This window comes from Haemaphysalis longicornis, unplaced genomic scaffold (genome assembly GCF_048455015.1).
Source record: "Haemaphysalis longicornis isolate Haplotype H1 unplaced genomic scaffold, Haemaphysalis longicornis Haplotype H1 scaffold_14, whole genome shotgun sequence".
Lineage (NCBI taxonomy): Eukaryota > Metazoa > Arthropoda > Arachnida > Ixodida > Ixodidae > Haemaphysalis > Haemaphysalis longicornis.
The window spans coordinates 20,168,762-20,182,153 of record NW_027526245.1 but is presented as its reverse complement, the minus strand read 5'-3'; positions in this window follow the sequence as shown (position 1 = coordinate 20,182,153).

The window sequence follows — 13,392 nt, the reverse complement described above, 5'->3', positions numbered from 1 at the left end:
TCGTCACGTGGCGCAACCCAACGCACAAGACGGGACGATGCCGTGCGCTCCTCACGAGGCGTACGCTTCCGTGAGCTCGGCTGGGCGCTCGATGGCGGAACCAACAACCCAAACAGCTCGGCTGTTAAAGAAACACTGGAGGCAACCCGCCAGTTGGTGTCAAACGAAAGTCCATTTAAGCATTGATTCAGTGCCGAAAGATGACTTAATTGCTGAGATGTCGCTCATCAAACGCTGATCAAACGTAAGAACACAGCGACTGCAGTCGCTGTTTGCGTTACCATAAACGGGAAGCAAGCTAGGCAGCGGTGATGTATCGCAGTATTGACCGAATACACGCTACCACGTACTACGCGGTTTGGTCAGTGCCAGTGTAAAGCCTTAATCAGTCGTGCTGTCCCGAGCATGGGCTCCTGGAGGTCACTTGCGACGCGATTAATAACCTTGAAAAAGTGGCGTGGTAGAATTTGCGCTCTACAGCTTCAAGATTTCCTACTGGCAGACCGACTAGACTCGACACGCGTACTCCAACCGCTCCTGCGGATGGGGGGAAATGCTCAGAGCCTTTTCCTTTCGGATTGCTTCATCCCATGGGACATACGATGCTACACGCGTTTCTACAGCTCGTCAGTGTCCTGCTGCTGACGGATTCTGCTACGCGACAGCGCTACTTCAGCGTGGTCCGGATATGAGAGGGCTACACATCCGTACACGGGGCGCCCTGTAGTTAGCTCCAGCGCCACAACAACGCTCGATCACTTCTTGCATCTGGGATTCACCAACTTCCAAAGCGTAGAAATAATGCTCGTACAGTTTAACCCACGGGTGGCTTGTTCTATTTGGGATTTCTCACCCTAAACTTGCGGTGTTAAACGCTCACCTTTTGCCTCTTCGGGGCTGTCCTGTCGTCATTCGGTTTTCTGGAATGTTACATACCCACAAAAGGGTATTTTCCTTAACAAGAAAATCAGCCCAGCTTCATTCACTTAGCGTTGAGAACGCTGCTGTTAAGAGTGAGGCTGCCTGGCGTTCTCGGTCGTCATGGAACTTCTGAATGCCAGCACATCGATTGGACACGCTAGCACCGGCTGAGCGGTTTTTCAGAAACTACCGCCAAAGGCACTCGTTTATACTCCGTCTCACACTGTCACAGGACGTTTCCGTCAATCCCCATGGCGCCAAGGCCCACCGCCAACGACGATGACGACGTGGAAGAGAGACAGAGAGAGAGAGAGGAAGAATAGCTTTATTGTCAGAGGGGACATGAATTCCGTGTTGGGGAAGAAGAGGGATACGGTGGGAGGGAGGAAATAATCGAAAAGAAATTAGGCCTTTCTTTCTCCAAGTGAGCCAGATTAGAAACCGAAACAAACTCAGGTAAAACTGCACTGACAAGAAAAACCTTGCAACTATACGCTAAAAAAGGGGTGGCAAGAAAATGGGTGAACCCTGCAAACATTTACGCAGATCGTAGTTCATATCGAAAATGAGTCAGATCCGGCAGCTTGACGGACCAAAATGAGCCAAATCCACTTTCCCAATGGGAGTTTGCTTTCGGCTTGACTCTTCAGACTTATTCGCGGGTGTTTTAAGATTTTTTGTATCTTTTCGGAACTAGCTTATTAGGAATTCAGACGGCAATTAGGAGGTCGGCAAAATATTTGCCACGGTATGTCAACGACGAAGGGAACGGAAGAAGAAGTGAACGAAATGAAACTCAGAGATGTGAAACAATGACTCATCTCGGTTGTTCCGACCCTACGTAATCACTCTGGTTATATTTATTTTTACAATAAATTTTTACACTTACAAACACTGGTGAATCCCTCTTCATCCCTTCACGAACCACTTCATTAAGGAAAAGAAGAATATATGAGCAGCTTTATTGTGAAGTGTTTCGTAAATTGATGGCAAGGCAATGAAGCTCGCCTTTTTGAAGCTTTTGGAGTGCCTTCAGGCGTGCCTAAGAAAACGATCGTAGGGAAGGATTAGTAAAGAGCTGATAATGCCGTCAAGGAGGCTCATCCGCTCCGCACGTATATTTCTACTGCTCTTGAGCCATTTTGCATATGTTTAAGGCTTTTTGTGCGAACACTGAATGGGGCAATTCTTGAAAATCAATTTAAATAAAGGTTCATACGAATACCGCATGAACTTCAGTGTTTCAGTTCAATGCGAGCCAAATTTCAAACTTATCACCCAAATATTGCTGAAATTCACAGCAGAATTTTTAATTACTTGTGGCCGTAAACTTCGCCTAGCTGACATGTAAAATATGTTATTTAATAGCTTTGACAGCACTGCATTTAGGTCCGGTAACAAACTGCATTGTTTCTCAAAGTCGCGTTAGGTGAATTACGCCATGTTGGCAATGGTCCGAGCTTGTAGCGATGACGTAAATATTTGTAATGGCAGCCAATGTAAAAATCAATCTCCCTGGCGAATGCATGCTAATGGTGGTGGTGAAAAACGTTCTTTACTGAGCTTAAGGGGTAGGGAAAGGGGTGTGGTCATCCTCCTTCGTCCAGGAGGCCGCGGGCCTGCGCTGCATCCCTGGCTCGTTGCACCAGCGCGAGTTGACGCTCCGGCGCCGAGCTGGTCAGCGCAGACTCCCACTGCTCAGGGGATGGGGATGGGATGGGGTGAGGGTGGTGGGGACAGGAGTACTAGGTGGTAAGTTGAGAGTGGGTTGTCACATTGTGGGCAATTGTAGGGGAACAGAGATGGGGAGATGTGGGACAGGATGGTGTGGTTGTAGTATGTCTGTGTTTGCAGTGGCCGGTAGATATACGGTTGATGGTTGGAAAGAGTGCGATGAGGAGGTGGGTATATCCTTCTTGTGTTTGTGTAATGAGAGAGAATGGAGCTGTATGTGAGGTCGAGTGGGGTCAGTGCCTGTGGGACAGGTGGGGCTTGTCCGGTTCTTCCTGGCCTTGCTGTTGGGAGTGCCCGGTTGAGGAGGTCGCGGGCTACGGCGTGGGCCGCCTCATTCCCGGCAAGGCCGGTGTGGCCTGGTGTTCAGATGATAGAGATGTCGATGTCTTCGGGGAGGTGTTGTAAGCCTGCCGCCTATACCAGGCCGGCCTTGCATGCTAATGAATAAATCAAAAATACTTTTTGTTTGTTCATCACAATGTCATGGAGCACCTTATTGTACAATCATCGAAGTGTGCATAAGCAACTGTATGGACATCGTACCTGCTGAATACGTGATAAAAATGACAAGCTCCTTGCACACAAGCAGAGCCCTTGCTCCTTGACATGATAAAATTACACATATGCATTCAGACCTTGAAACAACTGCAATACAGTTCCTCGGAAATTCTTTTTAATGCTGAAATACACACAGGACAGCTAATTAATGGTATCTTCTGATGGTATCTTCTTGATGTTACTTCTTGATGGCACTTCTTGATAGTATCATCTGTCCCAGAGGTAGAATGGCATTATGAAAATTGCAAAAGCACCGTATTTGGCGACGCTGCTTAAATATGCAAGTCTCAGTGTCAGACGATTTTTCCATTTTCCCTTTATGACAGTGCAGCTACTGCAGATGCAAACTGAATGCACGACCTAGTCATCAACAGCAAAAGATAACAGCTGCATGAACAGGTGATTTAGGGCAATAAAAGGGCAACAGGTGCCACACAAGACATGATAAAGATAATGCTAAAGATAAGTACCTCAGACCTGTAGCAAAAGGTGAATTTTTTTGCAGTAGTAAAATTTTTTCTGATCTATTGTGTGGTAAAGTAGTACTATTGATTTAAGACTGGTTTCCTTACGTATAACTGCATCGAGATCAGGAACAATTTTATTTCATTACTTCAAAGACCCCAAGGTGGTACGTTACACAGTGTGCGGGTGTGCAAAAAATATGACACGTCCAGACATCAACATGCAGCTAAATTAAGTTCAAAGCCTGGAAGGCCACCATTTCCCTGAAGCACACATAGAGAGCACACATACACTAATTCAGACCCGACGCGGTGGCTGAGTAGCTAACGCATTGTGCTGCTGAGTGTGAAGACGCGGGTGCGATTCCTGGCCACGGCGGCTGATTTTCTGATGGAGGCTTAAAGGAAAAACACTTGTGTGTTCGAGATTTCGCCGCACGCCAAAGATCCCCAAGTGGTTGAAATTAATCCGGAGCCCTCCACTATAGCGCGCCTCATCACCCAAATGTCATCGGCGCGTTAAATCCCACAAAAAATGCACTAATGCACTACAGCTACAGTACGATGGCGTCTTTTTTTAGTTTGGGTTGCAGCTTGATCATTTGTTTTCGTTGCAGCTTCAGACTCCTCGAAAACAATATTCAAGTTTGTTGTGGACCAAATATTTTAACGCAGATTATTTTTTCTCGTAATTATCTGCAATGAATTTCGGATGTGTATAGTTGAAGTGCATGATTGTCATAAGCAGAAAGAAACTGCCCTTGATTTCTTCCTCAACTGTACTAATTGTATTTTTATTAGCAAAATCATAGGCATGCTCAAGTCCCCAGGACAGGAAAAATTAAATGTGAAATGTTATTGCATGGTAACATGAAAATACACATTCCAGAAACCAGGATGACTCAACATTCGTCTCCTGAGGCTTTGTCATGGAGCCGTTTTGGGCTCTTCTGCGTGGTCTGCACAGTAATAAACAATATGGTATTGGCAGTGTTTTTGTTAGCCATTGTGGCTACCGGTTTTGATCGCTCCTAGTACTACGTGATGGTTGTTCATGTTTCCTTGGGCAAAAGCGACATAATTCCGTGTCAGCTAAACAAAAGTGGTCTTTGTAGGTGGTGTAAATGAGTTAATGTTATTATGCCGTAAGCAATGCCCAAACCACACGGGAAACTATAGTGCACGGCTCCCAACTCATTGCGGGTACCTGCAGCTTTTAAATGTGAGCCATTAACACCGCGCTCCTTAGTTCACCTCTATTCACATGCGTCATATCCAAACAATAAGCTATCGAAATCATGCACAGCGGCAGGGCACTGCAGCTCCCCGCTAATTGGCGGTTCACAGAATGAAGTATGTGTTAATTAGCTCCTTGCTTGTCTCTGATCTCGTAGACGGTGGCAGCGCACCATCGTTTTTTGACGTCTTAAATCAACGTACATGTGAAACCATGAAAAATGCGTAGAAATAAATTTTGCAACTCTGCAGTGGTGACTACCTTAATTCCACTTAACATGCAAGAAACATCTACTATAGTAACTGCGTACTATTGAATAGAAAAAATTATGCCACTGGTGCATACTTATCTTTTGAACACTGCAACAGCAGAAGTAGGGGTACTGTCCTGGAGGACCTTCAACATCTGTGCGGCATCAGTCATGACACTTTGTGGAGGAGAGAGAGGCGGCTTCACGTGACAGAATGTCCGGATGGGCGCAGGTGCGCACATAGTTTGCACACTTTTTTTCTTTCTGCCCCATGCACATGCCCCATCTGTGCAGTAAGTGCCAGCAGACACCCAAGCCTTGATCTGGAAGAGGTTTTTGTTGCACAAAACATTAAAGCTTGATGTGGGCCTAGTTGGCGTAACATACTTTTGAAGGTGAGTTGCGCTTGTTGTGAACATAGCTATGCCTGCCAACAGGTCGCCACGGTGGGAAATTTTGCGGCACACCGTGTGAGGTGCAAGTGTGAGGCCGCGTTGGACAAAACCACCATTTTGTTCCGCGCTAAAGACAAACTGTCCCGTGAGATATACAAAGCATTTTCCATGATATCACGATATGAGGGTGAATGCGTGAGCACCCCTTCGATTGCGCCCACCCAGCGTGAGATTCAGTTTTTTAGAATCACCTTTTTAACGGCAGCACGTGGACCGGCTTCGACCACTGCTACCTTTTTATCTTTATATTTCACCCGCCCGACTTCCCTTCCTCATCTATGTGGAATTTGATGTTGCATTCTGTGTTATTCTATGTATATGTTTTCGTATTGTTCCGATTAAATCAGTTGTTAGTGCGCCGTCTTCTCGTGATAGTACCCGTTTTTCTCCCGTGTCCGTCCCTGTGTTCACAACAAGTGCAACTCACCTTCAAAAGCACAAAACATGACTGTGAAAAACAAGCTTTGCTTAGAAAATTCATCAGCATAATATAAACCACCAGAGAACCTCCAGAAAACCTCCTAAGTTACTGTGTGTTTTTGATGTTGTGTGGTCCATAAAGTACTCAGAAATGCCTTTCAGTAAGACGCATTTAGGTTGACAACTCCGAAATATATCAGTGACCATATATTGCATGCACGTAGTGATACGCCCTTCGAAGGTAGCATCTGTATATGTGTGTGCGGGGCCTGCCTTTTACTTTCGGTGGGCTGTGATGATAAAACATAAAGCACACTGTAGATGTGAACAAAAACACCGTGAAATAACCTGGGCGTCACTTAAAACAGTTTTGAAAAACCATGCATTGTACAATGCACGAAAACAACCACCTCTTATCGCGATATCATACCAGCGGAATAACCAGGGTCCAAGCGTCCGTTTATTACGCTAAATTTATTTTTGTAGGAAGGAACCGCGAGATAAAACAATGTGCAAATACTGAAGCAACAATACCTCTAGAGGGGGAAATACGGCCATCAGGATACAGTTCCGGCGGTAAAAAAAGTTACAGTTTGCGGAAGACATGGGTTACAGTTACTTTATGCATAAACATCATTTGGAAGCCATTGGTATGTCAAGAGCAGGACGAATGCATCCCGAAAAAATCTTCCTTTCTTTGTGCGAGTTGATTCATCTGATTCTCGGGAACTTAATTTGATCTGTCAACCTACATCTCTGCCGCCCTCTCTTACATTTCCCATCCCTAGGTATCCATTTCGTTGCTCTGACTGTCCACCTGTTATCAGTTTTTCGAATCTCACAGCCGGCCCATGTCCCTCTGTAGTTTACCCTGCTCTCTTCCTCAATTAGTATCCAAGTTCTGATCGGAAACAGCACAGTGGGCGTCGGTTGCGGTGAGCGACGAAGCATAAACAAGGTCCCACCCTTGCTCCGGAAGCTATTCGCTCTTATGCACGTCCAAATATAAACTTACCTGTAGCAGTGTATCAGAACCGCTGCAACGTGTTTGCACTTTTCTGACAATACAGCAGTGCCGGAACACTTGGCTTCCACATTCGATGGGTCAACGATTACGTCGATTATTCTCACCACAATCTCGTGCGGGTCCGCTGTCACGCCGGAGCTTTGCACTCACAACGCGACAACTTCGACCTCGCTGTTCACAGCGTCATTGGTGCCGACTAAAATGAAATGTTCGGCGTCAACCACGCGCTCTTCTTCAGCAAAACAACGCCAATTAGCGTCACATTGCAAGAAACGCAACATTTTTGTTAGAGAGAGCGGCCCCAGTACACTGTAGCCCCAGAGACCTTGGTGCATCCGCCATGTTGCACAGTGTGGCCAGAACTAGCCAGAATTCGCAGCACCCCCTGACGTTGATTTTATTTGCGAATAGATGCTATTCCCCGGCGTGCGCATCTGAGCCAGAACGCGAGGCGGAGTGATACAATTCTCAACAAATTGTACCACTGGGCGTGTTAGTAGTTTGCTGCGGACTACTTGCACTATGTTGCGGTGCTTGGTGCTTGCCCTCCCCTCGCTAGGCTGTGCCCTGTGCTTCGTCCCCGACCAAGAACAGCTTCGCCGTTAGAAGAGTCGCACGTAGAGCCATGTCCTTTCTTGTGATTGCGTCATACAGTTGTGCAAAACGAGGCATAAGGGTTTATTCGTGTATTCAGGCCAGACCTGCCACTCTTGTCGCTGTCGATGTGCCAAGAATTGATTGGTCGATTGATTATAGGGTTTAGCGCGCCGACGCAACGTAGGCGATGAGGCGTGCCGTAGTGGAGGGCTGCGGGTCAATTTTGAACACCTGGGGATGTTTAACGTGCGCCGAAATCTCGTACACACGGGCGTTTTTGCTTTTCGCCCCCATCAGAAAAGTGTGCCAAGAATTGAGAGCGCCAGCGATATATGTAATGATGCCGACACGGCACCTTAAATGGTCGAGACGATAACAATAGATTCCTCAGCTAATGGCTGAGCGAACAATAAGGAATCTCATTTATCGCACCTTTTATAACGCCGGTATTGGCGACACCCTCTATGAAAAGGGCGCGAAAGCCCACCATAGCCTGTGCTGACGCGTGGAGTGATAACATACACTGACACCTTCGCAGGGAATAGGAAAAATAAAGCCAAGCAACATTAAAATATGCATGACATTCCGGCGATGTGATATTTCCTTCCCAGATAGGCACTATCTTGATCACAGTTAGGGTGAATACGCGATCGCGTGTCATTCCGTGCGTGGGAGCCCCCTGTCGGCGTTCCGGGTCCCTTCGCACGCGCATCACGTAGCCTCTTTGGAAACAAACGTCGTATGCGTGCAAAGTTACCCGGAACGTCCACGGGTGGCTCCCCCGCACGGAATGACACGCGCTCCCGTGGTCACCCTAACTGTGATCAAGATAGTACAATGCCAGCACGTTAGCACTAACCACATGGAGCGATTTTTGCGGGCTACGCGACGAGCGATGCGACGGGGATCCGCAATCTCTCGTCCCAATCGCTCGCGGAGGCAGCCACATGAGAGCGACCACGCGAGCGAGTTCCAAACGTGATCCCAATATTTGCGCACAACGCCCAATACGATTATCAAAGTACACGTGGCCGCAAGGTATTTTATGTGTGCATTTGTCACAAAAACGCGAAATAAACGTATTTCAGTAAGCAGAGGGTAGTAAGTTTGTAGGTTCCACTGTGCCACCGCTCGCCATTTCCCCTCAATCTCTTTCTAAGCCGGAAGTTGCGCCCATTACGGCTCTCCTATCGACTACTCGATGTGGCCACTTCTGGGAGGTGAGCGATTGTTTCTGGCGACTTAGGACCGAGCGATCCGATGAGCGATTTGGTCTGCGGCGAAAAGCAGTTCGTCGCTAGTCGCGTCGCTCCACAAATCGTATATAAAGTCGCTCCATGTGGTTAGCGCTTTTTGGCGCGATGCAAACAGTTAATTAAACGTGTTGATAGGGCACCCACCACCTCTAAACCGACCTAACACATACAAAACCACCTGTATTTCAAAAGGGCGAATTCAAGCTAAGAGAACACTTTATACAAAAAAAAGAATGAAGAGTTCTAGGAAAAAAAGCTATTCGCATTCCCGGAGCTGGAAGCCTGGAAGTTCGTTTAGGTATCTACGATGCTGCCCCTTTGCACCTGAAGCAGAACAGCGGAGTTTTTTAGCAGTTGCACAGTAGAAGAAGAGAAGTCTTCAAAGATGGCGCTGGGTACGCACAAGAAAGGCCGGGCTTGTACCAACAGGACTTCGCCTGTTACTGTGTGCCGCGTTTTTTCGTTATCAACATCACAAGGTAACGCCTTCTGAAGCTAAGTCTTCTACCTTAACAGCGTGGAGCTAACGATACAAGAACGACTAAGTGAAAGAACTACCCGCGGTGTGTCTTTTTCTCTGGTAAGACGCATAAACGTGATATGCCATTCCGAGCCTTTGTAAGGAATTTGGCAGATTCGTGTTGCCCAATTTCTCTTAAAAGCCTTGAACAGTTTGACGGTCGCTGATCCTTTTACCACGGAGAAATTTGTTTATGGGGCTGAATTTTTAAAGGATAAACAATCGATAGGGTGCATGGCCTCTATTGAAGTACAAGATTAGTTTTCTTTCCTCACGCAGAAATTTTCCAACTTCATGTATTGATGCTAATGGCGCAATTTCGTTTTAGAACAGTGTAGACATGACGGTGGAGAACAACCCTTACTGGAGGCTTATCTTAAAAACACATCCATATATTTCGCCATCACTTCTATGCGCAGAAAAAGGGTACTTGAACGAGTTCGTGCTTTGCCCCTACCGTATGTAAGGTATTCCTAGTACACGTCATTTGGTTTTAAAGCTTTTTAAGTTGATGTCGACGACTTTCTCCTTGTCTGTAGCAGAGTTCAGTGACGCACCCAGACTTGGTAAGACGTGTACTAAGCGCCTTAGAAAAGGCCTGACTTTCACTCGTAAGTTGCCTCACGATGATACCAAAGAGTTTTTGGACTTGACTATAGAGGTGTTGCAGTTACATGTCTGTTGGCATATGCACCTTGTTCCTGTAATGTATTGCTACCTTTTGCCTCGCCACGCTCTAAATTAGTTAAGAGGACAGCAGCTGTCTCCGCCTTCACCATTGTTCGCAATTACATGGCCAAGGTGGCCGAGTTTTTTTAGTTCAAGTAGCAACATTGCGGATTGCGGCTGTTGATTTCATGTATTTCATTGTATATGCTTTGACGTGAATATTTTATTAAGAGGGATGAGAAGGCGTATTTTTTTTACCACATGTTTTAAATCAAAGCTTTCTAACTCTACCCTCCAAGGGTTCTTCGGCGACCGTTGGTGTCATCAGAAAACTCCTACGAACAAATAAAAGAATTTACTGGCACCGCCAGGAATCGAACCTCGAACTAATAGAGTAACAAAGCCAGAGCCCGTTGTCTTACCTATTTATCTACGAGCCCACGCGGAAACGGGAAAGACAAGTGGTACACTCACGAAGCACATCTAAGGGTTTAACCCCCGCATTATCAAGGAATGCAACGCAATAGCGATTAAAGGAAGCTCACACCAACCCATGGCATCTCACTTCTAGTACGCTAATGTGCTAAAAGCCTGTGACTTCTAGTGTTCACGTAAAAAATCTCAGGTTCTTGTCATCCGCTCTCATGCCAAATGACACCTTCAGGAACACATTCAAATACTCCTTCATGGGCAAGGCATCACTCCAAGCCCCAGAATCAAGATCCTGGGCCTACATCTTCAGGCCAACACCAAGAGTGACGTATCCTTGCAGCGCCTCAAACATAGCACGAATAAAATCATACACATGATCAGGCGAGTGGCCACCAAAAAGCGAGGGCTCAAGGAGTCCGATACCTTCGATTAGCTCAAGCTTTTGTCCTCTCGAAAATCACTTACGTCAACCCCCTGTCTTCTTCTCAGCAAGGAAGACATACAGATGCTTCATATATTGATTAGAAAGGCAATTGAGCAAGCCATTGATCTTCCCAAGAGTGCGTCCACAGAGAGGCTGCTTAGCACGGGGCTCTACAACACGGTGGAAGAGCCGATAGAGGGCCATCTTTCTATCCAGACATTCCGAATGAGCACAACTACGGCGGGTCACCGCATCCTTCACCAGATTGGCTGGCCAGCACAGAATGTCACTCCGCTCGATGTACACCTGGAATTTTGGCGACAAGAACTAAAGATGCTCCCTTTGCTTAGAAATATGAACCCCTCACACGAAGAGGGTCGCCGACAAGCACGGGCTCAAGGGCTCAACACCACCGTCGGTGGGGATCATGCAGTTATCTACACAGACCCCTCCCTACATCGAGGGCATCAGTACGCCATCATTGTGGCTACCTCCAAAACCAACCTCCTTGCTTGTGCCTCACTCAAGACCGAAGACATGATGACAGCAGAAGAGCCAGCCATCGCCTTGGCTCTCACTCAACCAGGGGTTTGCAAGGTAGTCACGGGTTCCCAAGAAGCCTACCGGAATTACCAGATGGTTTCGTGTCCCGACATGCACTGCGTGTGATAAAAAAAACACTTTCCAAATGGTTCCGTTCAGCTCATCTGGACACCAGCTCACGTTTCCATGGAGGGCAGCGAATACGCCCACCAAGCCTGCATTTTTACCTCCTGTGCTATGGAGCTGCACGAGGACAGTCACCCGCATGTCTCGTTCAGGGACATAACCCAGCATTATCGCCTTCTGGGACAGACCCTATCTTCGCCTTACCACGAACTTTCCATAGAACAACAAACTACCCTACGGCTCATACAATCCGGCTCCTTCCCATACCCGACTCGTCTTCACGTAATTCCCCCGAATCGCTACGACGCTGAATCTAAATTTTGCTCAAAAGTAGTAACACTGTGCCACATTATCAGGGTGTGCGACTTTAGCCCTGAGCACCCTCCTCTCTTTCCTTCAACTACCGAGCAAGAGCAATGGGAGATGCTACTGTCCAGCCCTTCTCTGCCTTCCCAGCTTCAGCTGGTGAGCAGAACACAGGCGGCGCGGAATGAATATGGGCTACAGTGAAGAAGGAACCACTCCTCTGGGCCGCACTCTGGTCCGTTCAGAAATATGAATAGAAGTACTTCTCCTTTTCCTCCTGCTCCGCTTCCATCTCTGCCTCCGATCTCGTCGCCTCCGTCCGCGACGGCAGAGACGGAGAAGTAAGATCGTCTAACACAGTGTTTCAGCTTTAATTTGATAAAAAAACGAGTTTCGTATTATGTGCTACATCAATACAACTCAACCAAACACCATTCATACATCATGCGTAAATTTAACCTTTCCAAGAATATCTCTTGTAAGTAAGAGAGGGGCTGGTTAAGTGCATTTCACTTCTCTCTGCCGTCTCTCGGTGCCGTTTACAGCTTTGCTTTCCATCCACATTCACAGGGTGGATTGGCACTAATTTTTTTCTTTGACCATGTTTTCCACGTAAAACCGGACATGTTGTGATTGGTGTATAGCATATGCGTCTGGTTGTCAAACACTTTCCCCATAGCCTGCTTCTGTATGTGACTGATAGTGTCATTCTGGCCAACAGCGCGAAAAAGACGTGGACGAAAGAAACGTACAGGACGAGCGATGACTCACAACTTTATTCACGCGATCTGTGCGGAAAATAAACGTTTACAATAGAAGGGAGGGAGAGAGAAAAACACAAAAACATCCGAATCCAACACACTCCCCCGGACCCCCTCTCTCCCACATCGCCAGCACTCGCTGAGCGACAAAGAATATGCGTACTTGGCTAGCACGTGCTGTGGTTCGTGATGTTCCGTTGTTTTGTATCCTTGTTATCAGCCCGGTGCGGCCCACTGTTTATTCTTCACGAGTTTCATGTTAAGATGTTGAGTGCTGACGATGTGGGAGAGAGGGGGTCCGGGGGAGTGTGTTGGATTCGGATGTTTTTGTGTTTTAAATGCAGAGCATTTCTTTAACTCACATATAGCGTCCGCCGTCCGTCCGCAACAGCTCAGCGAGCAGGTGCGTCCTGTCCCCCACTCCTCCTCTCCCGCATCACGCTACCCTCCTCGCTCTCAACAACAGGTCCGCACCCCTCCCCCTACACTATATAAAAAAACAATAGTTATCGGCGCCTGGTTTCGATCCCATGACCCTGTGGGCGGAACGCGAGGTACATGGTGCTCTTCCCACTGCACCACAAAAGCAACACAGAATCAAAGGGTACGAACGCGCCTTATATCCTTGACTCATTCAAACTACGTCAAGAAGCTGCTGATACACGGCAGCAGTTGCAACGATCTCGTCTTCA